We start from the raw sequence: 26,090 nt of genomic DNA, 5'->3' as shown, positions 1-26,090 counted from the left end.
GATTCATATTAGAGACCTAACCTTTATCGTGGACCACTTAACCTTGGCCTCTGAAGTGTTTTCTTGACCAAGTAGAAGCACTCTGATCAACATACCACAGGAAGCAGGATAACCACAAGCATTGAAATTGGTCAATATTCCTTAATGAAATATCTGTGATCCACTCAAATGGGGTGCAGGTGGTATCTTGGAAGAGGAGATGAAGTCAACCAAAGAAAGGAAGGAATAACACTGAGTAATATTTGTATTTAGTTCTCAACAGTTTACAGCCTCTGCTGACCACCTTCTTTATTCCAATAGCACATCTGACATCTCTTCATCACCATTGTGTCCTGATTCACCCAGCAAGCAAATACAAAAGCTGGCGTCATGACTGTGAATGGCCCAATAGCTTCTACAACAAGCACAGAGCTTGGCTTGAATTCCCCTAAGTCTCTGCTTTCTTGGCAGACTTTGCAGTCTCACACCTCCTTCTTCTTCTGTCTTTCTCTTCTGTGTCAACAGCTGAAAAGCAACTCTACTTTCTTGCACTGTGAGTGGAAGGTAGCAAATTGAAGTCAATTTCCCATCTTTGGGGCCTCCCAGGTGGCGCGAGTGGTAAAGAATCCGCCTGCCAATGCCAGAGACACAAGAGATGTGGGTTCAATTCTTGGGTTGGGAAGATCCTTTGGAGAAGGAAATGGCAACCCACTCCAGTATTTCTTGCCTAGAAAATTCTTTAGTATGATGTGCTTAGAAGACACTGTCTAGTCAACTACGTTCTGGACTACATAGTCATTTAGCCTTCACAATTTATGCCATGTTCATATACCATATGTACTATTACTTACTTAGTATTTGTCTTCAAATAAATGCACTATTTCATTTTTTATTATTCTAAATAATACAGTATCTATGAAATCATCAGTTGTACATAATGGTTATAGTTTTCTATAATTATAAATAATTATAGAAATAATTGAAATAATTACATAGCTATTCAATATTTTAAATGTTCATTGATACAGTATAATATATTTCACTTTTATTCTCTTTGTTATTCACACTGTATTCTGAGAAATGCATTAAAATTAAATGAAATTTAAAATTCAGTTGAATTCAATTGGCCACATTTTCCACGCACGGTAGCCACAGTGGCTAGTGGCTACCATGTTGGACAAGGCAGGAAGCAGCTGTCACCCCGGAACGTTGTGCTGGAAGGCTCTGCCTCAAGTTTGCCCAGAGCATGTTGACTGCTTTCATGGACTAAAGCTACACTTACATAAAGTAAGATCACCAAAAGGATTGAGCATTGTGAATAAAGATGAACTTAGAAAATGCTAGCAAAAATGTCCATCTCTCTACCTTCTGTATGTGTCTAAGTGTGTCCTCTGCTTTCCTGCTTCTCTTCTTCTTGCTCCGCCTCTGTGTGTCCTGGATCACTTTTTAAAATTGATGTGTAATCAATTGATGTGTAACACATGTTGTGTTAGTTTCATGTGTAGTTTCATGTGTAGAGCAGTTACACACAAATATGTATATTCTTTTTCAGATTTTTCCATGATAGGTATTATGCGATATTGAGTACATTCCCTGTGCTACACAGTAAGACCTTGTTGCTTATCTGTTTCACATATAGTAGTGTCAGTTCAGTTCAATCACTCAGTCATGTCTGACTCTTCGCAACCCCATGGACCTCAGCACTCCAGGCCTCCCTGTCCATTACCAACTCCCTGAATTTACTCAAACTCATGTCTATTGAGTCAGTGATGCCACCCAACCATCTCATCCTCTGTCGTCCCCTTCTCCTGCCTTCAATCTTTCCCAGCATCAGAGTCTTTTCCAATGAGTCAGCTCTTCGCATCAGGTGGCCAAAGTATTGGAGTTTCTGCTTCAGCATCAGTCCTTCCAATGAATATTCAGGACTGATTTCCTTTAGGATGGACTGGTTGGATCTCCTTGCAGTCCAAGGGACTCAAGAGTCTTCTCCAACACCACAGTTCAAAAGCATCAATTCTTTGACACTCAGCTTTCTTTATAGTCCAACTCTCACATCCATAGCCTTGACGAAACGGACCTTTGTTGGCAAAGTAATGTCTCTGCTTTTTAATATGCTGTCTAGTTGGTCATAACTTTCCTTCTAAGGAGTAAGTGTCTTTTAATTTCATGGCTGGTATATATTAATCCCAAACTCCTAATATTATCTCTCCCCTGCCACTCCCCATTATCCTTTTTGGTAATCCTAAATTTGGTTTCTATGTCTGTGAATCTATTTCAATTTCATAAGTAAGTTTATTTGTATCATTTTTAGCTTCCACATCTAAGTGATATCATAAGATATTTGTTTGCCTTACTTTGCTTAATATGATAATCTCTAGGTCCATCCATGTTGCTGCAAATGGCATTATTTCATTCTTTTATGGCTAAGTAATATTCCATTGTGTATATGTACATCTTTATCCTTTCATCTGTTGATGGACATTTAGGTTGCTTCCATGTCTTGGCTGTTGTACATACTGCTGATATTACATTCCTAGTTCACTTTCGTTCTTGCCCTTAGTCCTTTCTCTGCCTTTCTACCTATGTTCCTCTTATCTTCCCACCCCAGAATCTCCCTTAATTCAATTTGGATTTCGCTTTGTAAATTACCCTTTAGCTGCAGTAACTTCAGGTCAGAGGACATTCTCGGTTGTAACTTGCACAAGGAATCCCTTGCAGTGGAATTCCTTAGGGATGTGGTCAATGGCACCCTAGACATCTCTACTTGGAAGTCTCCCTGGAGTCTGAAGCTCAGCCTGCCTAAGATTGAACCGTTTCCCACTCACACCCCTGGCTGCCCTTCCCTGATGTAAGCATGGCAAACTACTTGCTTTACCTACTTCTCATCCAAAGCCACCTTTAGAAGAATAAGAGAATTTTTAATTATGCTTTTTTTCAGGCCCATGAACGAAGGGCCTAAAACTCTCTGTATGGCACTAGTTTATTGAGCAGGCTGAAAAACACAAATTGCCTAGAAGGCTTGACCTAACTTCTTTTGAAATAAAAAATGACCCTGCTAGCACTTGGAAAGCTTCTGGAGGATCCCCAGAGGAGGAAAGTGCTATACAGACATATGTATGCTTTGTCTGTTGGCCATGAGTGTTGAGGAATAGAACAGACCAGCCCCCTTTCTCCTTATTTTAATTATCCAGAGACCCCCAGCAGGAAAGTAAAGGAGAAGTTGGATCCAAGAGCTCTCAGAAGAGCAGGAGGCTCGAGGGAACATGTATGCATTGTTTGTATGAAATAGACCCTTCCTTAGCAGGACAGAGTTGAAAATTTCCCTTATTCTTCTCAGGGAAATATGTTGTTTTTTTTTTTTTTTTTTCATTCTAAATGCACTCAATTAGGTTATGGAAAATTTAGTTCCTCTTGCTAATTTATACAAGGAGTTATGATACCTTGGGATCATCATCTGTCAGCTTTAAAACCCTAAATATGGCATTGATTATTCTCAGGAAGGTGATGTGATGATCTGCTCTCTTTCTCAGACAAAGGGAGGCAGTTGTCCAAAATGGGAAGTCCCTATCTGGGTGGGAATGATAGAAACATCCTTCTGGCTAGATTCTGTTTCTGCTCCACTCTGAAAAAGAGAAACAGATCCAAGTTTAACTAGCCTTAATCTTACTAAAGTTTAGGGTCTGTGTTGTCCTCTGGATAATAATAACTACCACAACTATTTGTTGAATGGTTGAAATTTTCCCAGCAGTGTGTTAGGTGCTGTAGATTAAATCTCATTAATAGTCCCGACAGCTGTGATGGTAGGGAACCATTCCCCACCCCCACATTTTACTTTGAGGAATTTGAGTTTGGGAGAGGTAAATAATTTGTCAGAGATCACACAGCCCATACATGGCAGAGCTCAAATGCAAACCTTGGTCTGTCCAACGCCACAGCTCAATGTCTTTAGACCTTGTAGTTTTGTTTGTTTTTTTATTGATGGTTACTATGGGCCAGGCGCTATTCTAAGCTCAGAGAGATCCCTAATCTTATGGAGCTTATATCCTGGAGAGGAAAGATAGGAAAAGTTAAAAAAAAAAAAATCCAGATCATTTCAGATGTTGGGAATGCCACAAGAACAATAGAGGAAGTAAAGTGATAGTGAGCACGGGGCTACTTATGTTGAGAGCTCTTTGAAGGATTTTCTGATATGACCTTTGCTCTCAGACCTAGATGATATGAAGGATCCAGATTGTGGGTATTGAGGGCCATGGAAACAAGCAAGTGCAGAAGTCCTGGAGTGAGGGTGAGTGCTGTGTGTTTCAGGAACTGCAAAAAAAGCCAGGTTTTCTATTTGGCCTTTGAGGTGAGTGATATAATAGCAGACATGTAGGCAAGCTTTGGGTCTTGTTCCAAATATAACAGGGCATCAGAGAAGGGTTCTAAGCAAAAGAGGCATATAATCTGAATTAAATTTTTAAAAGATCTCTCTGGTTTCTGTGTGGAGAATAGCAGATACAGGAGCAAGACAGGGTGTAGGGGAAATGGTTAGAAGAACATGAACTTCAAGGGGACTGAAAGTCTTTGGAGAAGATGCAGCCTTGGCTTTGGAAGTAGCAAAGGGTCTGGCGGCAAAAGAGTATTTACCTTTATCTAGGCCCTAAGATATTCAAGATATGAGGAGCGAGCCTCAGAGGCCAGCCAGGTCCAGTTCATGGGCAAAAGGGAAGGGGGCATTCACAAAAGAAGATGAAAGGACTTCCCTGGTGGTTAGGACTTACACTGCAGGGGGCCCAGGTTTGATCCCTGTTCAGGGAACTAAGACCCTGTATGGTGCAGCAAAAAAATAATAATAAATAAAAAGCTTTTAAAGAAAAGGAAAATAAGATGAAGCTATGGGGAGTCTGCTTCAGTGTCAATGCTGGCAAACCATAGTAATAAGAGCTAGGTTTATTGAGTGTGTACCATGTGCCTAGTGGTATTCTGAGTGCTTTTCTCGGGATAACTTCTCTAGTCCTCTCAATAATCCTAAATCCCAGATGCTATTAGGGCTTCCCCGGTGGCGCTAATGGTGAAGAACCCACCTGCCAGTGCAGGAGACGTAAGAGATATAGGTTCCATCCCTGGAGGAGGAAATGGCAACCCACTCCAGTATTCTTGCCTGGAGAATTCCATGGACAGAGGAGCCTGGTGGGCTACAGTCCATGGGGTAGCAGAATCTGACATGACTGAGCACACACGCATGGTCATGGTCTAGATACTATTATTAGCCCCATTTTACACAGGAAACTGAGACGCAGAAGAGTTAAGACGCTTGCAGCTACTACGTGATCTAACTCTAAGTGGGATGAAAGATTCTTAATTTCAGAAGTCAGAGCCGTAAGGGTTGGGGCTGTCAGAGAGAGTGGAAGAGCGACCTCAAGAAGGGAGGGGCCGACTGGTCTGAAGATGAGACCCAGATGACCAAGGGCTGGGAGGGAGTGATGAAGGTAAACAAGTTTGTCCCGTGATGCCCCACATCCTGAATGACTCTAAAAGAAGGTTCCTGATCAGTGCAAACTAGGAGCTTTCCTGCAGCTTCCTGTGGGTGGAGTGAGCCTGGGCCCCCTCCCTGGGACTGCTTTCTTAGGCAGCTTGTGGGAGAAGAGCAGTTTCATCTAACAAGACAGTGTCTTAGCCTCTTTTATCCCACTGCTCTTGGGTGGGTGGGGAGAATGTTGAAATCCACACATTTCTGAGATGTTTTTCCCTGACTCACATTTGGAGATAATAATCACTTACTCTGATTAATTAGATTATGTCTCTGTGGACTTCACATCAGTCCAGCAGAGCAGGAGTTCTGCACTTTAGAAATGGAATGGGATCAGCCTAACATTGTTTGGCGTTGGTTTTCTTTTGCTGTTGTTTTGTTTTTTTTTTCTTTGGAAGAGGGATGGTACTTCTGTATTTCAAGTTTTATGCTGAGAACCTGACATGTTATTCCTTCATTAAACACGACAGTCTTATGATACAGCTACTAGTCTTGTTCCCCATTTTCTGAGGGACCAATTGAACTCAATATAACTTGCCCAAAATTATAGCGACTGATGGACCTGAGAGGGCTTCCTGCATGGCGCGGTGATAAAGAATCCACCTGCCACGGCAGGAGACATGAGACGCGGGTTTGATCCCTGGGTCGGGAAGATCCTCTGGAGTAGGAAATGGCAACCTACTCTAGTATTCTTGCCTGGAAAATTCCATGGATGGAGGAGCCTAGTAGGCTACAGTCCATGGAGTATCAAAGAGTCAGACACAACTGAGCATGTACACACACCATAGACCTGAGGTTTAAACCCTGATGATCTGATACCAGAGGTTAATCCTTAATCATGCTGCTACACGTGAGGAACATATGTATGCTGGGTCGAGTGCTTCCCAAGAAGTCTTTGTAAACCCAAAAGAATGAGTGAATATAACAATACAAAGTTGAAAGAGAGATCTTGGGGATGAACAGTGAAGGCATTGCTTGACCACACTGATTTTGAAATGTTAGTAGACCAACTGTCAGGATCAGGAAGCAACCTGAAGGTAATAGGCTTGAGCAAAACGTGGGTTGGAAGGGGGAACTTGATATGAATAGAGAGAAAAAAATTACTGCTTTACTTCATTGTCTTCTCCTCAGTCAGTTCAGTCGCTCAGTTGTGTCCAACTTTTTGCGACCCCATGAACTGCAGCATGCCAGCCTTCTCTGTCCATCACCAACTCCCAAAGCTTGCTCAAACTCATGTCCATTGAGTCGGTGATGCCATCCAACCATCTCATCCTCTGTCATACCCTTTTCCTCCTGCCTTCAATCTTTCCCAGCATCAAGGTCTTTTCCAATGAGTCAGTCCTTCACATCAGGTGGCCAAAATATTGGAGTTTCAGCTTCAGCATCAGTCCTTCCAATGAATATTCAGGACTGATTTCCTTTAGGATTGACTGGTTTGATCCCCTTACATTGTCTTCTCCTACTAAGTCTAAAAGTGCCACTGCTCAAATGATGCAAATGATACACTGCTCAAATGCCACTGCTCAAATTTTTGCCCTTCTAGTTCCACTTAATGAACACCGAAAAAGCTATCTGCTTCTCCACTCTCCCCACAAAACAGGAAAAGTGGTAGGATTATGAATAATTTTTGGTAAGGTATTTTCATTTTCCATGATTTTTTAAAGAAAACAAATATGCAGGAGGGAATCATTTAAGAGGAAACCATTTAAATAAATGAAATAAGATTCCTTAGGCATCATATTTAATTGATTCCATTTCATCATTTAAAAAATATATTTTCTTTGACGTTCATCTGTTCCTATCCAAAAACACGGGTGGATAATCTGATCTCAGTTTTCTTAGGCTCTGTGATCTTGGCAAAGTCAGTTTTTAATCATATGCCTGGCTTTCTCTAGCTTGAAAATATCTAGACTCCCAGGACAACTGAACTTCTGTGGAAGGGCCATGAACTTCTTTACCAAATGGCCATGAGTAAGGAGATCACCTCTTAGAGGTGATCCAGTCCTTCACCTGGATTCTAAAAGAGTTTATTATCCTATAAATCAATTTGTTTTCTTTTTCATCACCTGGTGGATTAGCAAACCCAGAATCTGTGTTTACTTTCTGTGTGCCTCCTGGAATATATAATTTAACACTGCTGTATCTCTAAGTGGAACCAAAAGATCTGAGTGCCAGAGTTTGTGAATGTAGGTGTTAGTCATTCAGTCATGTCCAACTCTTTGCAATCCCATGGACCGTAACCTGCCAGGCTCCTCTGTCCATGGAATTCTCCAGGCAAGAGTACTGGAGTGGGTAGCCATTCTCTTCTCCAGAGGATCTTCCCAACCCAAGGATCAAACCCAGGTCTCCTGAACTGAAGGCAGATTCTTTACCATCTGAGCCATCAGGGAAGCCCAAAACTGAAAGTGTTAGTTTCTCAGTCATGTTTGACTCTCTGATCAGGGGAAGATCATAGAGTCCTCCCTGCACCTACCATTTCTCAAATTCCTTTAGCTTAAAATATGCCAAGGGGCTGTGTTTTGGGGGAGCATGACCTTAACTCCATTATCCACAGTTATAAGTTCTGGGGTTTAGGTCAGTTGGTCCATCTTTTGGAGGAAACAATTCAACCCATTACCCTGACTTTGATGTATTTGTTGTTGTTGTTTGTTGTTGTTCAGTTGCTAAGTCATGTCTGACTTTCTGTGACCCCCTGCAGCATACCAGGCTCCTTTGTCCTCCACTATCTCCTGGAGTTTGCTCAAATTCACATCCACTGAGTTGGTGATGCTGTCTAACCATCTCATCCTCTACCACTCTCTTCTCCTTCAATCTTTTCCAGCATCAAGGTCTTTTCCAATGAGTTGGTTCTTTGCATCAGGTGGCCAAAGTATTGGAGCTTCAGCTTCAACATCAGTCCTTCCAGTGAATATTCAGGGCTGATTCCTTTAGATTGACTGGTTTGATCTCCGTGCAGTCCAAGTGACTCTCAAGAGTCTTCTCCAACACCAATTCAAAAGCATCAGTTCTCCAGCACTCAGCCTTCTTTAGATTAGCTGCAATGGCTCAGCTGATTAAGAATTCGCCTGCAATGCAGGAGACCTGGGTTCAATCCCTCGGTTGGGAAGGTCTCCTGGAGATGGGAATGGCAACCCACTTTCAGTAAGTATTGTTGCCTGGAGAGTCCCATGGACAGAGGAGCCCGGTGGGCTACAATCCGTGGGGTCACAGAGTCGGACACAACTGAGCGACTAACACTTACAGCCTTCTTTATGGTCCAGCTCTCACATCCATACATGACTACTGGAAAAACCATAGCTTTGACTGTACGGACCTTTATCGACAAAGTGATATCTCTGTTTTTTAATATGCTGTCTAGGTTTGTCATAACTTTCCTTCCAAGGAGAAAGTGTCTTGTAACTTCATGGCTGCCGTCACCGTCCACAGTGATTTTTGAGCCCAAAAGAGTAAAATCTGTAATTACTTCTACTTTGTCCCCTTCTATTTGCCATGAAGTGATGGGACCATATGCCATGATGTCAGTTTGATGTCTTAGGAAGATAATTTGACAAGGGGAGTAGGATGGAGAGGGTGGGCTCCCTGGCTGCTCTAACCTTAGTCCAGGCCTGAGGAAATGAGGAACTGGACTGGTGGCGTCAGGGGTCAGGGGGTGGAGCATGGGAGTAAAGAAGAGGAGTTGGAATCAGGAGACATATGAAGGAATTTGCCAGGACTTTTTTACTGCATGTGTGGTGAATAAGAGAAGAAGTTTTAGTGCAACACTAACATATGTTTCCCTAAAACACATGTTGTAAAATACTGGAAATTGTTCTATAGACAAACACATTTGGGAAACACTGGATTGAACAGGGTTGAACAGGCTTCTCTGCAGTGCTTCTTTGAGCTTTTGGCATGCTCATGTACACTGTGGCTCTCTAAAGGGGACTTCTGGGGGATAGCCTTTCCCAAACTTACAGATACTGACAGCAACTGGCAGAAGCCGCTCCTGTCTTTAACACTCCCTGTCCCATTTAGAGAAGAATGGTTGGTACCAATGACAAAATTATGGACATCAATTTTGCAATGAATAGTTTAAAAAAAAAAGCAAATGTTTACTGAGCTCTTAGTATGCATCAGACACCACATTAAGTGTTTCACACACAATATCTCGTTTAATTCTCATGACAACCATCAGGGATAGGTACTATCAATCATCAGATCTTATAAATGGGACCCAGAGGCACATAGAGATAAAGTTACTTGCCCGAGGATACATAGCTGCGGTGTGGTGCAACCAGAATTTGACTCCAAGCAGTCTCATGTTAAAACTGACATTCATAACTACCAGATTATGAATCTAATTGTAGATGTTTTGGATTTCAAATGTTGATAAGACTTGCAGATGGAAATATGCAGAAGACAGTGGAGGATACAGAATCAGACAAGGTCAGGTCTGGGCTCAGAGCCTTTAGGGGGCAGACGGAGGTTGAAAAATGCCCGTGAATACATTTATGCAAACTATGAGGTCGTGAGTTTGTTATAAGATTTATAACACAGAAAGGACTCCATGCAAAGATTTTATGTATTAGTGGGATGTTTTCCTAAGCAATGAGTTAGAAATAACTGGCTACCGTTATCACAGTCGGTGTACAGAACGTTCCAACTGTGAGGAAACAGGACCCAGACACAGAAGTCTACGTCCTAAATCATGCTGAAAAGTCCAGAATCAGTTGGGATTTTTGAGAAGCAGAGAAATCTCACTGGTCCCACAAGTGCAGTAGAAAACCTCAGCGAGAGCCAGTGAGTAGCTCTAAGAGACCACGGCTCTGCCTTGACATCTCACCAGAGAGGCAGTGCCTTCTCTCTGTTCCCTGGAGCCCCTGGAACACAGAAGTGTATCTCATTCATCTAGAAGCTTCTAACACCCGCACAATGCAGACACCCAGGAAATAGTCGCTGAGCCAAGGAAATGAGAACCAACTCTGTTCAGCTTCCTTCTGCTCCTGGATACATTATCAAGCTTCAAAGTGTTTTCACTGACCCATCCCTTTGCCATTACCTCTGTCTGAATTTTCTTGCATATACTGGGGACAAAGCCATGATAAATTGCTACCTACTTGCACTGAGTTTCATTTTGTTCTGATTCATTGCCTACTTTAGAGACCTTCTAAAATCACAGTTTATGGACTCTACATCCTGGTGGTTCCCAGAGAGAAATGAACCTAGATTCCAGGGAATGCAGATGTCTTCAAACTTGCAGCCAGCTTCCAGGCTCCCTGCAAAGGTCTCTTAAGCCCCTAAGTATTTCCTCTCTTAAATCACACATCACTGGCACAGGCAGAGTATTTGTTAGGAGACAGTCGCTTAAAGGTCCACTGAGTAGACAGAAATGCTGTCGTTCTTGGCAATTTTATTGCGCTGTTCTTGGGCTTAGTGTAGTGATTCTTTTTTTAACATTGCGTTGGCTTTTTTGTTCCTGAAAGAAACTATTTCTTTAGTGTTGTACTTGAAACATGATGTTGAATCTCTCTTGGCATGTTTATGGGCCGGGTGAAGGGCTGTATATGTGAAAAGGAGCTTAATATTTCACTTGCACAAATGTTGTGACTTTTATTCGACACATTTCTAATTAGGTGATGTGAATGCCTGCCGCCACTGGTATGGGTTATTGTGTCGTTGTGGCACTTGGGTGTTCTGCCAAATTTTGACCTGGATAGAATGGATTTGTTTTTGCTTCATCCTAGAACAGATTATCTTCCAGTGCCTGTCAGATGGTGTGTTGAACTGAACAGGTTATGCGATGTGGCACAGAAGGAGGCATGGTTTTCTGTGTTGCATCAAACTCACACATATGGAAAATGGTCATTTATTGCAATATGAAAATGCTTCTTGTGAATATAAAAAAGCATGTGGTCAGGACAGCAAGCAATTCTTCCTGAATGCAGGGCAACAAAAGTAAATAGTGTGACAAGTGTGGAAAGTTTTTTGCACTTCCTGAAGTTTGTTTTTTTTTTCATAACTAGTGTTCACCTTTGAAATCCTTCAAGTGTGCAGCCTCAAATTTGAGTATCTGAAATAGTGCTATAGACACACACAGAAAGTTTACAGACCACTGCTCTATTACCAGTGACATCAATACACACACACACACACACGTATACACTTCGGTTCACATTTACTATTCTTACATTGAATTTTCTTCATAGACATTATTCAGACATTGTTGATATCCATCCATTTTTCTGTTTATATTATATTGTCTGAAATAGCCTAGGTTCAAGCCTAGGAAAACTGCCTTAAGTAAGAATGAAGAGTACCTTGAAATCTCTTGCTCTCAGGTATATGCCCAACTTCCTAAAGTGATTATTACTGGAAACCGCAAAAGTTGAAAGTGGAGAACAACTAACATGGAAAATCCCCTCATCCCTCCACCTTTACCATGGCAGAGTCGGTGCTTAGGATTCAAGGCAAGTGCTTTCACCGTGAGTTGTGGGCGTTGTTGTAATAAACAGGGCTCCTCGACTCTGAGAGTCGTGGCCCTTGTCAGGACCCCCCCCCCTCCTGGCAGCCTGCAGTGTCACCTAAGAATGCTTGGCATCTCAGGAAACGGTGATACAGTAGAAAGTATTTGGACGTAGGCAACACCCAAATGGAGGTCCACTTCTTCCTACTACCGCAACCTTGGCAGAGCTGTCTACTTCTGTGAGCCTTAGCTTTCTCACCTGGCAAATAGAAATAAGACTCCTTTCTCTAGACAAATACCATATTTTACCACTTATAGTGGAATCTAAAAAATAAAACAAACAAATAGAACAGAACAGAAACAGACTCACAGAAAATGAGCTAGTGGTTAGTAATAGGGAGAGAAGAGAGAGATAGCGGCAGGGGATTAAGAGGTACAAACTACAATGTACAAACTGCTATACATGGATATATTGTATAGCACAGGGAATATAGTCAATGCTTTATAATGACTTTTTTTTTTTATTAGTTGGAGGCTAATTACTTCACAACATTTCAGTGGGTTTTGTCATACATTGATATATGGAGTATAATCTATAAAAATATTGACTTCCTATGTTGTACACTTGAAACTAATATAATACTGTAGATCAACTGTACTTCAATAAAAAAACTCTTCTCCACATAGTAAAAAGTAAAGAGCTTTAGCCATATGAGTGGGTAACCATAACTTATTCTATCTGCCAGAGAAACAATTTGGACTCAGCTGTCATTCATAAACTAGTGACTTGTGTATTTGTTGTACCTGATTCATGGTTAAGGTTTTGGAACAAAAACTATAGGCTGTCTGTGTCCATCTCCATGTTTATGCATGTCCATGGATATGTATATGTGATGTTATTCTAGCTCCACAGGGTATTGCCAATATTAATATGTAAAAGAGCTCTAAAGTGACTTGCAAAAAAATAAGCTTTAATATCAATAGTATATTTATATAAAACTCAAACAATTTTCTTTCATCTGTTAAAATAAGAAAGTTTTCTTGGACTATTGGTCTGTCCTTCATGAGACTGTGCAAGGTTTTTTTTTTTTTTACCTTCTAAGTAATCAGCCAAGAAAGATTCTGGGTTTTATCAAAATGGTTTCCAGTGCTTTGTGTATTCTTCATTGATCTTTGATTATTTAAGAAAACTGAGTCTTCTCTATTAAAAGAGCTAAGTTTTTTACAACTTAGTAGTAGTAGTGTGTGTGCGCCCAGCCCTGTCCAACTCTGCAACGCCGTAGATGACAGCCTGCCAGGCTCCTCTGTCCATGGAGATTTTCATGCAGAAATACTGGAGTGGGTTCCCATTTCCTACTCCAGGGATCTTCTCAACCCAGGGATTGAATCTGAGTCTCTTGTATCTCCTGCATTGGCAGATGGATTCTTTACCACTGCGCCAGCTGGAAGCCCTGCAACTAAGTAATTTTCAAAAAATTCCTTCCTTATTAATATTAAATAACATCATGTCTGTCAAGTGGCAGCATAGAGTAGGCCCTTGATTTTCATTTCCTTACCTCTCTGCACCCCGCAGAATAAGCAGTAACTCCCTCACTGAAGCTGAAGCTTCTGTTTCTGAAACTGAAGAATCTGAGCGTCAAATGATGGGATGATGAGACGTGCTTCTTCAGTGAATTCATCACGTTTCTTGGCTGGACTGAAATGAAACAAAGGCAGGAGAAAATCTGGATACAAAATAGACATTTAAGCCTCATACATAGCATAGCATAAACCTGAGCTATTCAAATTCACCTTACAACAAATAGACATCACACTTTTGCATAATACAGGTAACAACAATGAACCCTCCACCAGACCTGTGATTCTTTCTCTTGGGCCCACAGATCAGTCATATTTACTAGCCTTCTTGCAGTTCGATGTGACTAGTGGAAGGTGGGCCAGTCCTAACGATCCTCCACTTTCTCCCCTCCTCATCTGCCAGGTGGATGTCTATGTCTGGGGTGCCCCTGGTTGCCATGTGCTGAGGCCTGGATGTCTTAAGTGGCCATGTGGAGCAGAGTACTCCTTGCCCCACCGTCTGGAATTTACCCAAATGAGAAATAAACTCTTAATTAAGCCTGTAAAACCTGAAGGTTTATCTGTTACAGCAGCTGCCACCACCCTAAGTAATGAACTTGATGATACAAGAGGTGAATTTTAAAAACTTTCTCCTTGCATTGGCACTTGACACTTTTCTGAACATGACAGCACCATTTTTATATTTCGTTACTGTGGGAAAACAAATTTCATAATTGCCTAAAGACTAACTATGTGGGCTATCCATTCAAAAATATGCTGTGTATATTGATCATAAGAACTATGAAGCAAGGCTCTTTATCAGCAAGAAGTCTATTTGATTTTTTGCCTAACAATTTCAGCTGAAAGCCAGGGTTAGTGATTAACTACATTTATTGTGTTTTAAATTAGATTAAACACTCCTGATGCCAGGTGCTGGGCTGCAAAGGGAAAGCTCAGTTAAACAGGAGAAATAAAGGTAATTGTTTTTTTCTAAATTATTAGACATTCAGGAGTTAGAAACCTAAAAACATGGTCTAAAGTATTCTATATACTTTTATGTTTTCTTAAACCATATGGAAAATATGGTTTCCCATACCTTTCCCAGTGATACTTAATCCATAGGATTTGAGGATTAAATGGGGATCATGTCTGCCTCCCACCTAATGCCTGGCACAATAAATATTAAATAACATGCACAGTAACTATTGAAACCTTGACCTCTTTCTTAATGATTTGTTTTATTGGATTTTACTTTGGAATTATTCTTAAGAACTTGAATTATCACCCTCAGAGGCTTGTAAAGTATCTAGCTCCTTACCCCACATCAGTTGGTACTAAACTGCTTTTAATTATGGTGTCTACTTTTACAATTTATACTGGCTTCTTCTTGCTACTTTTTACTGGTAGCTACAGCCATCATGTTATCTTCTTCAAATCCTTTATATGGGGAGAAAAAAAATAAAAGACCCAGATAGAAATTATTACTAAAAAATGAAAAAGTTCTACATTCAAGCTGGGGGAAATACCCCAGCAGAGCCAATTACCAGCCTTCAGAGGGCTGTTTCAACAGCTTGGGGGCTCGTTATATTCAATGCCAAGATTGTGGCTGGTTCCAGCAAGTTGAGGTTAACAGAAGTCAGAACTCCCTGTCTAGGTATGGCCTTGATACACCTTCTGCCAGCTTAGCTTTTATGCTGAGAGGAGGGAGAGAAAGAGAGGTGAAAAAGAAAGAGAGGTAAAGTAGGATTGGGAATTGAAGGGGGAAAGCTAGTTGAGGGTAAGATGTAACTGGGTTGCTCTTCTGTGTACACATTAAAAGTTTGAGAAGCCCAGCTCTTAAAGCAGCTATTCAGATTTACGTTCTCAATAGCCTTATGTCAGACTACCCATTTTTCTGAACTCCTGCCCATAGTAGGTATAGTGTTAGCTGCTCAGTCATGTCCAACTCTATGCCACCCCATGGACTATAGCCCTCAGGCTCCTCTGTCCATGGAATTCTCCAGGCAAAAATACTGGAGTGGGTTTCCATTCCCTTCTCCAGGGGATCTTCCTGACCCAGGTATCAAACCTAGACCTCCTGCATTGCAGGTGGACTCTACCATCTGAGTCACCAGGGAAGCCTATAGTGAGTATTGCCATTCACAAAAATTGTTATCAGGTGAACATGGAATGATGTTATTTGGTTTTGTAATTCTTTGGCCATCAATAATGTTAACTTGCTTTTCATCTTCCATTTTCATATTGCATTTGCATATCTTCATTTGTGAATTGACTCATAATCTTTCCCATTTTTATTGTTATAGTTCCCATTTTTTTCCAAATGAAAGTAATTTTCTTTTCCTTACTACATTTATTCTTCTGCTGCCCATTGTAGAAAAATAACTAAAATTTTAAAAACGGGAATGTGATGGAAAAAAATAAAAATAAATAAATAAATAAAAATGGGAATGTGATGGGACTTCCCTGGTGGTCTGGTGGTTAAGACTCCTTGCTTCCACTGCACAGGGCACAAATTCAATCCCTGGTCAGGGAACTAAGATCCCGCCTGCCACACAATGTGGCCAAAAAAAAAAAAAAAAATCGCCTTTTATGTTTACCCAGAACAGAATTAAGTATGCCATATTATGGTATACTTTAAATTTTTTTTTTCTTAAAAATAATGCACATATACTATTCATACATTTAGAACATATAGCACCATAGTTTCGTATATTCACAGTTATGCAACAGTCACCACAATCTAATTTTTAGAAATTTTCATCACCCCAAGAAGAAATACTACCCATTTCTTCTCACACTCCTCAGGACTAAGAAACTACCAATATATTTTCTGTCTCTATAAATTTACCTATCCTGAACATTTTGTATAAATGGAATCGGTTCATAAGGGGACTGTGTGACTAGCTTCTTTTTCTTAACATAGTATTTTTGAAAGGCATGATATTGTAGCCTGTATTAGTACTTCATTTTTCTTTATTGCAAAATACTGTTCCATTGTTTGGGTATTTTTATTCATTCATCAGGTGACAAACATTTGAGTTGTTTCCACATTTTGGCTGTTATGAATAATGCTTCTAGGAGTATCCATGTACAAATTTTTGTGTGGACATATATTTTCATTTCTTTTAGGGGTATAACTAGGATTGGAGTTGCTGGGTCATATGGTAATTCTACATTTCTCTTGATACTGCAGCTGCCAGATTGTTTTCCAAAGCAGCTGCACCATTTTATATTTTACCACCAGTAGTGTGTGAGTGTTTTCATTTCTCCACATTCTCACCCACATTTGCTATTACCTGTATTTCTGTATGACGTGATATCCTATTGTGGTTTTGATTTGTATTTCCCTGATGACTAATGACGTTGAGCCTCTTTTCATGTGCTTATTGGCCATTTGTATATTTTGGAGGAGAAATGTCTATTCAAGTCCTTTGACTTTTTTAATTGGATTGTCTTTTTATTAACCAAGTTTAGGAATTTTTGTATATTCTGAAAATATCCCTTATCAGACATATGATATGTTAATATTTTCACCCAGTCTGTGGTTTGTGTTTTCACTTTCTATCAGTAGCATCACAAAAGTCTTTCATTTTGATGAAGTTCCATTTATTTCTTCCTTTGTCACTTGTGCTTTTGGTATCTTATCTAAGACACTATCAGCTAACACAAGGTCATGAAGTTACTTCTGAGTTTCTTCTAAGAGTTCTACAGTTTTAGCTCTTACATTTAGATCTATATATGGCTGTCTTAGGGCTGCTATAAATTAACACAAACAGTGGCCTGGAGTAACACAAATTCATGTTCATACAGTTCTGGAGGTTAGAAGTCTGAAGTGGGTCTCACTAGTCTAAAATCACAGCATCAACAGGCTGCATTCCACGTGGAGGCTCTAGAGATTCCTATCTTGTTCCTTTTCTGGAGACTATCCACACTCATGGGCTCATGGCTCTTTTATCGAAGCCAACAATGATGTGTTGAATTCTTCTCACATCAAATTATAGTCAGTCTTCAATATCCACTGGTTCTGCATCCATGAGTTCAATAAACTGAAGATAGAAAATATTTAGAAAAAACATTTCTAAAAAGTTCCAAGAAAGCAAAACTTGAATTTGCCACATTATAGCAATCATTTACATAGCATTTACATTGTATTAGGTGTTATAAGTAATCTAGAGATGATTTAAAGTATACAGGAGAATGTGCATAGGTTATATGCAAATACCATGTGATTTTATATAAGGGACTTGAACATCCACAGATTTTGGTATCCTTGGGGGTACTGGAACAAATCCCCCCAGGATACTGAGGGAAGGACAACTGTACCCCATTTCCTCTTCCTCACTCTTCCACATTTAAAGAACTTTGTGATTAGATTGGACCCATCTGGATAGTCAAGGTACTATTCCTATTTTAAAGTAATCTGGTTAGCCACTTTGATTCCATTTGTTATCTTAAGTACCCTTTGTCACATAATGTAACCCTTTGCCATGTAATGTATTTGTCATGTTCTCAGGATTAGAACATGGACATCTTTGAGGAACTCTTATTCTGCCTGCCATAGACTGTAATCCATTTTGTGCTAATTTTTTGTACGTGGTGTGAAGTACAGGTCCACCTTCATTCTTTTGCCTGTGGATATCCAGTTATCCCTGAATTATCTGTGGAGAAAACGCTTCTTCCAGTTAAGTGGCCTACTCTTATCTTAAAGCAGTATAATATCAAAATGTACCTATATCAGTAAGTATATCTCATAGTCACTTTAAATGATCGGCTAGGATTTTGAGATATACCATACTTCATTTAGCCACTCTGCTACTGAACATTGTTTCCAGTCTTTCCCTATTAAAATTGGCATTTTCTGGTTTGTGAGTTTTTAAAAGTCTATTGTGGACACAAACTCTTTTCCATTATAGATGTTGTAAATTACCTTTGAAATGAGTCACTTCTTTTCACTGTCGTGGTTTAAGCTCTTATCCCTTGTCGGCTGGACTCCAGCCATAATCTTCTCACTGACCTCCCAGCCTGCCCTCTTGCCTCTCACCTCTCTTCAGCCCTTTCTCTGTAGACAGAGTGGCCTTTGCAAAGTGCAATTCTAGTCGTGTAACTGCTGACTCTGGTTTTGAAACAGATTCTCATTAGGAAAAGGATGCAGCTCTTTGTCATGGCCCCTCCCTTTGTCTTCAGCCTAATCTGATGCTGTGCTTCCACTCGCCCACTCTCTCTGCATCCACACCTGCTTCCTCTCGGGTCCTTGTGAAAGCCATTGTTGCTCCTGTCACAAGCCAGCCTCCATAATGAGGAGAAGCCTCATCTCACCAGGTATCTTTTCTTTGCAGCCCTTTTCACATTCAATTTTCAATTTACTTATTGGGTTTCATTAATATTGGCCTCCTGCACCAGGCAGCAAGCTCCATAAAGATAGGAATTGAGTCTGGTTTTGCTGATCACAGTATCTCCAACTCTGAGCACATGATAAGCATTGATATTTTAAGTAAATAAACAAGCAAAGTACATTTTCTACTATGTGTTTGACTTTAAATTGTGTTAATGGTAGGCAAATTTTTGATTTACCGAATCTTAAAAATGCATACAAATCTTTTCTTCTATGATTTCTGCCTTTTTAAGAGCTATGCTTAAAAGTCCTCCCCCATTCCAAGAATATAGAAATATTGACCTTTTTTTTTTTTACTGCTTTCATCTTAAATCTGCCTGCAGTTTATTTTTATTAACAGTATATGGTATTATTTAGGAAAATAACTTAACTTCCCAAATAGCCATTCTCTGAACCCTTTTCCATCCTTTCCTTGCAGATCTGTAGTGATTCATTGTTTGCACATTAAATCCTTTTGCATGTTTAGTTATGCAAATAATGTCTATCCCTACACCTGTTTTATTTGCCACTGTTCATTATTACAGCTTTATGCTATGTTTTAGTATCAGACAGTCACGTTTTCTAAGAAAATGTCTTTAATAAACAGTATGTTTTTACTTAAATGGTTTTAATGTTTTAAATAAAATGTTTTAATTGATAATACATAAAATATATTGTAATAACCCTTTCAAGTTATACAGTTTGAATTCAGATTATTAGACAGAGAACTGTTACATAGAGCAACACAAATCCATTAGTCCCACGCCCTGAGTTTCTGAGTCAGTAGATCTGCGGTGGGGCCCAAGTATTTGCATCTCTAGCAAGCTTCCTGATGATGCTGATTCTGCTGGTCTGGGGACCACAGTTTGAGAACCTCTGCCTTAGGGTAAATGATTGAAATAAAGAATATGGTCAACATGAGTGGTCCCAATGTCTGCATTCACTACCCATGACTTGGGATGAGCCTGCCCCCTGTGCTGTGTGTGAGCATCTCCCCAACAGCATCTCTGGCCCTGCTCCTGTCTCAAATTCAAAGTCAAGCCAAGAAGCATTGCCCTCATTTCAGTGACCCCAAAGGTGCTCAGCCTAACAGCACAGCTGCCCTACAGGTTATGGGAGTCAGTCTGTTATAAGCAGGAACTGGAGAAAGGGAAGGACCCCTGCCTTCCTTTGCTGTAGCATCTCATGATTTTCCATATGTTTGAGGGGAATGGAGCAAAGAACTCCCCCTTTGCTTTCCTCATTCCCACTTCCTTGGCTATTTAATGACTCTGTGGTCCACACAAAGGGAGAGTTAATTACTAACACCTGCTCCCAGACCAATAACCAACTTCTTGACAGAGATTTTGTTTCTACCCATTCCATCCAGTGTAAGCATATTTAAGGAAATAAAGATAGTCTGACTCATTTAGCTATACATATACTATATCTCTATGGAGAAAACGGCCTCACTTCTTCCTTCATAAGGGGATGGACATTCTTTGCAGGAAATAGAATAGCCTTAGAGGTGCTATTTGCTATGGGCTTATTCTTCTTTGTTATTCAGACAGTAGTGTATGATTATATTTTACATGAAATGTGTGATTTTAGGAAAACATTCATTTTCCCTGTTTTTGGTTACTTGTATTCCGCCCCCACTTACTTGTACGTTCTATATCAGGGTCAGGCAACAGTTAGGTTAACAGTTGTCTGCATTTCTGGGAGGGATATACTTTCTGGAAATTTCTGCTTTTCATTTTCCCCTTCGTGGTATCTGAAATGTGCCATTAGAGGACCTCGTCTTCTGTCACAAAAAGAGGAGAGTTTCCTATAGGACCCTTTCTGGCATTCACTCCCTGACTCAGTGCACGCTGAACCAGGCTCTGTGCGGAGCCACGGGACACAGAAGACACATCTTCTATCATTGAGGCCTCACTCTGTACTGGTGAAGGCGGATACATTAGGAAACAATTACAGTAAATACTGCATTGGACCAAATCGGAGAATGCCTAGGGACGAAGGCCAGGGGCCGTGCCTTCAGCGGGGTGGGGAGCCTGTCAAGACACAACTCCCAGGAGACATGACCTTTAAATGAATCATTGGTGGAGGGAGATTTGTATATGAGTACTTACTTATTTCTATTATTAACTGTTATTATTACCATTGCTTCATTTTTATTTACTTTTGGAATAGCAGTGCATTCACATTTCTGACAATTCTGTAAGTATGACAGGGATATAGACGTGTGGTCCAACAGAAATATGTAATTTAAAAGTTTTCTAGTAGTCGCATTTTTAAAAAGTAAAACAAGGCAAGTTGTATAATACCATACTTTATTTAAACCAGCAAATATAAAATTATCATTCTAACATCTAATCAACAAAAAACATATTAATAAGATATTTCACATTCTTCTTCTGTACCAAGTCTTCACATTGATACAAAGTATATTTATGTACAACAGATCACAGTTTAGAAAAGCCACATCACAAGTGCTTGGTAACCACATGTGACTAAGTGCCTACACAGGCATAAGTCTTGACCCCATTTCTGCCCTGAAGCTACTGAGTTCCTCTCCCTAGAAGCAGATATTGTGGGTAGCCTCAGGTGTGTTCTTCCGCAGATAGCTGATACATATACAAGCACTTATAAACACATATGCACAAAGAACTGGATAGTAATCACACTGTAGTGTATCCCACTTTTCTCACTGAATAAATCTTAGAGCTGTTTCATATCATTATATAGGAAGTAAGCTCAATCTTTATCTTACTGCTGCAGAGTATTCTATTTTATAGATATCACAAATTATTCATTTAGTTCTTATCAATGGGCATGTAGGTGGTTTCCGGTATTTGGTGCTTATTTGAGCTGAGTTTTCAAAGAGGTAGAGTGCAACAAGAGCCAACCCACTGAGGCTGGGGGAATGACAGTCTAGAGAAAGGGACCAACAAGGAGCACAAGGACACATGGCATTTGGGGATAATTTCTTGTGGCTCAAGATGTCTGGACAGTGGAGTGTGTGTGAACAGGAAAAGGGGAGGAAGAGGAGGCTGGAGGGGCAGGAAGAGATCAGACTGTAAACAGCCTCGCAAGTGTCATGTTAAGGAGTTTGGACTTCATCCATAATGGAAAGTAATCAAAAGGTTTTAAGAAACAGAAGAATTAATAGATGACTGAATTAATAAATAAATGGGGGTGGGAGGGACAAATCTTCCATATGAATGAATTCCATATGAATGAATGATTAATAAATGTAGATGGGAAACAGAAAATAGACATTTAGAGAACTACATTAAGAAGTGCTGCAGGCAAGATCTACCAATGAATATTCAAATGAGTGGATAAAACTTTTCAAAACAGAATATTTGCATAGCCTCAAAGTATCTCCCCAAAATATGTATTAATCATTGTGATGGATATCTGAATATTCTTTGATACTCCCTCTTCAGGAAGTGGCACTTAATTCCACTGGACTTGCTCACTCATTTCTAATGAATAGGATATGGAAAAAGAAAACTATCAGTAGTAATTTTACAGTGAACAAACCTGGCAGACATCACCACAACCAAGTGATCAAGGTCAGCGTCACCAGTAGTACTGGTATAGGGTGCCCTTGAAAAATGTGATGAGAATGGCACTTCACCTCTGTGGTCTACCTCCCCAAAAGCCATAACCAGAGTCTAATTATGAGAAAACATCAGATAAACTCAAACTGAGAGGCATTCTACAAAGCCTTTAATCAGTACTCTTCATAAGGGTCAAGGTAATAAAAAACAAAGACTGAGTAACTGTCATACATGGTAAAAGACTAGAGATGTGTTGGTCCTGGGATGGGACCCTGGAACAGTAAAAGGACATTTGGGGGAAAACAGGAGAAATATAAAGTCTTTATTTTAGTTACTATCATTATATCAATGTTAATGTCTTACTTTTCATAAAGGTACCATAGCTATTTAAGATGTTAATATTAGAAGGAACTAGGGGAAGATAAACCATGATACTCTGTATTATCTTTGAAAATGTTCTGTAAATATAAAATTATTTCAAAATGAGTTTAAAAAAAGAATCAGGGGCATGTCATGACTAGATTCACATTTTAGGAGCATCTCAGTGGTTGCAGTGAGGAATAAGGTTAGAAAAGGAAAGACCAGAGTAGGTAAGTTATACGGTCTTGCTACAAAAAGCCAGGAAGGGATAGTAGAGGCCCACCCAGATAGGGGCAGAGGCAGCTGGAATCGGGGGCCATGGGCAGACTGGAGATAGCTCTCAAAGGTAACTGTATCATACCTGGTGAAGGTTTGGTAAGGAAATAAGACAACTCAGGATAACACCTACCTCTCCATCTCTAGGAGTTAGATAGACAGTGAAGTCATTCACTGTGATGGAGAAAACAGGAAGAAGAACCATTTTCAGGGAAACTTTAGTTCAATTTTAGACCTTTTAAGTTTGAAGTACATTTGACAGGTCCAAGTGTCCATCAACAGATGAATGGATAAACAACATGTGGTATGTCTACACAATGGAATATTGTGCAACCTTAAAAAGGCATGACATTCTGACTCAAGCTACAACAACCTTGAAAATACTATGCTAAGTGATAAGTCAGATACAAATGGACAAATATTATATGATTCCACTGAGTTGAGGAACATTAAGCAGGCCAGTTCCTAAAGACAGAAAGTTGAATCAAGGTTTTCAGAGGTTGAAAGGAAGGAGAATTGAGGAGTTATTATTTAATGAATACAGAGTTTCTGTTTGGGATAATGAAAAAGTTCTGGATGATGGTGATGGTGTTACAACACTGTGACCATACTAAAATGCCTCTGAATTATACACTTAAAAATTATTAAAGTGGTAAAAGTTTATGCTATGTATTTTTACCACAATATTTTAAAAAAATAGAAGGCCATCATTAATGCTGCAAAGAAGTCAAAATGAGATAAGCTCTGAAAAATGATCCTTTATATTATTCCGTGACTCAGAGGCCACTGGTGACATCTCTAGAGCCCTTGTGGTAGAGAAGTGTTATAATCAGATTGCAGTGGGTTGAAGGGTGATTGAGAAGTGTGTTGACAAATATGGCCAAATCTGGCTTGCTACCTATTTCCATAATCAAAGTTTTATTGGGACATAGCTCTGTCCACCCCTTCATGTATGTATTGCCTTTGGTTGTTTTTGTGCTACCCCAGCTAGGCTGCGTGGGCTTCTCAGGTGGCTCAATGGTGAAGAATATGCCTGCCAATGCAGGAGACTTGGGTTCGATCCCTGGATCAGGAAGATCCACTGGAGAAGGAAATAGCAACCCACTTAGTATTCTTGCCTGGAAAATCCCGTGGACAGAGGAGCCTGGCAAGGCTTCAAGCCCACAGGGTTACAAAAGAATCAGATACAACTTTCTGACTAAACAGCAACAAGCAAGATTGAACAGCTGTCGCAGAAACCACGTGGTCTGCAAAGTCAAAAGTATTTACTATCTGGACCTTTACAGAAAGTTTCCCAACCCCTGGACTAGACAGAACCCTGATCTTTCAAGTAGTTTGGTTTTCTTAGACAATTCCTGCCTTTGCGGTGAGGTTACTGAGTAGACAGCAGTGCCTTTTCAGTCACCTAACAGAACAGACCAAATGCTGAGCAATAATAATGATGAACAAGAAGGAGAAAGAAGAGGAAGCATGGGGAAGAGAAGAAATTCATTCCTTCCTTTCTCTAACAATGTGTTCTCTTCACCATTACCTTCTGTCTCTTACAGCCCTGGAAAAAAGGACTGAAAGTCCCTCCACCCAACCCCCCCAAAGTACTCCCCACTAGTAAATTGTCACAATGACTGGTGATAATAAATGTTCTGAAATGGCCACAAACTGCAGTCTGGTTTAAAGTTTCCTCATTAATACAGGAAAATGCCCACAACCTGAGGCTTTTCAAGTGTTTATTAATTTACTTTCTGGGACTGAGTGCCAATATTTATCAGATCAAAGAGAGAGCCGCTGTCTTTAGCATTTTACTGAGTATCAGGAACAGTGCCAAGTTTTGAACCTAGATGACCTCATTGATAATCATCAGAACCAGCAGATGGCCTTTCCCCATTTGACCAGTGGAGCAGCTGGGGCTTACTGGGGTTACATACTCAGCCACAGACCCACATTGAATTAGTAGTAGAATGAGGGTTTGACTTGACTTCCCCCTAATTCCAGGGACCCAGGTTGTTTTAACTGCACCATGCAGTCATCCTGTCCTCCACTTCATGATGGTTTAGTGGCTTCTTGTGCCCATTCTAAGCAGAATCTAATGTTTGGTGGGTTCTCAACCTCTTTTAAGTCATGAGCCTGCTTTTTCACACTGAGTTGGCTTATGATGTCTCAAGTGGACTGTAGGCTTTAGCATGACCTACTTCCCAACCTGTTTTTGTGCTCCTTCTTCCCAGAAACCCCGCTTTGATGGTCAACGCGATTCTGCCCAGAGGTATTTCTCTAAAACCATCTTGCTTTTGTGCACTGTGCCAGTGTCATATAATACCTGGGCTTCACTTGTTCTCACCTTACCGTCTATTTTTACATTGTCTGCAGTAATTCCTCAAGCTCTTGGTTAGGGACAGAGACCCAGTAAGGCAGCAAGAGGGTATTACAGTGACTTCCTCAGTTCCCATCTAGTCACGTCCTTATGTTAAGCATGTAAACACAGAGCACTGTGTGATTTCTTTCCTCTTTAAGGTGGTCCTTGATAGCACAGCCTTTGACTGCCTAGATTTCTGCAGTCATCAAATCAGAACCAAAAGGGAATTAAGAGATCCTCCCAACCCTTGACTGTACCACTGAGGCAACCAACTGAGGACCAGAGAGGGTTGGTAACTTTTCCAGGCACACACAGCTTATCAGCAGCAGGACCGGGAAGGTGGTCTCTGGTCTCCCCGCTCCCAGTCTAGAGCTTATCCTGCTGCCGATCGCTGCCTCCTGCCTGCCTCAGTTGATAAAGCAGGGGCCCGTCCGCCTGCCTGTGGAGTGCTTACCTTGGAGCCCTTTTCATGAATGAGACCAGATGCCGAACTCCACATTGATCATTTCTGTCCCTCCCCTTTCTGCCTTCTGTTAAAGGCAGCCCCCCAGCTCCCAGCTGGCTCCTGTCCCCTCCCCCAGCCGGGAGAAGTTATTACATGAAGAGATCAGCTTACCAGTTTTCTTCGGAGCAGAGGCTGAGCTGGGAGCTCCGGGCAGTACAGTGAGGGGAGCCGAGGGAACCAGTGCGGTGCCTAGCGG

General features: G+C 40.6%; 1 protein-coding gene and 1 long non-coding RNA gene across 6 annotated transcripts in view; one reads left to right on the top strand and one right to left on the bottom strand.

Annotated features, from left to right (window-relative positions):
* THSD4 (thrombospondin type 1 domain containing 4) overlaps positions 1-26,090 on the top strand; it is a 639,243-nt gene that overhangs the window by 382,516 nt on the left and 230,637 nt on the right. The window lies entirely within an intron of this gene.
* On the bottom strand, positions 287-26,075 carry LOC122704771. Its single transcript, XR_006343929.1, has 3 exons — positions 26,006-26,075; positions 13,487-13,626; positions 287-610 (listed from the first exon to the last, which is right to left on the bottom strand). It is a non-coding gene; the product is annotated as an uncharacterized LOC122704771 (long non-coding RNA).

Source organism: Cervus elaphus, chromosome 12 (genome assembly GCF_910594005.1).
Source record: "Cervus elaphus chromosome 12, mCerEla1.1, whole genome shotgun sequence".
In the NCBI taxonomy this organism is placed as follows: Eukaryota; Metazoa; Chordata; class Mammalia; order Artiodactyla; family Cervidae; genus Cervus; species Cervus elaphus.
This window is presented reverse-complemented; position numbering and strand designations above follow the sequence as displayed.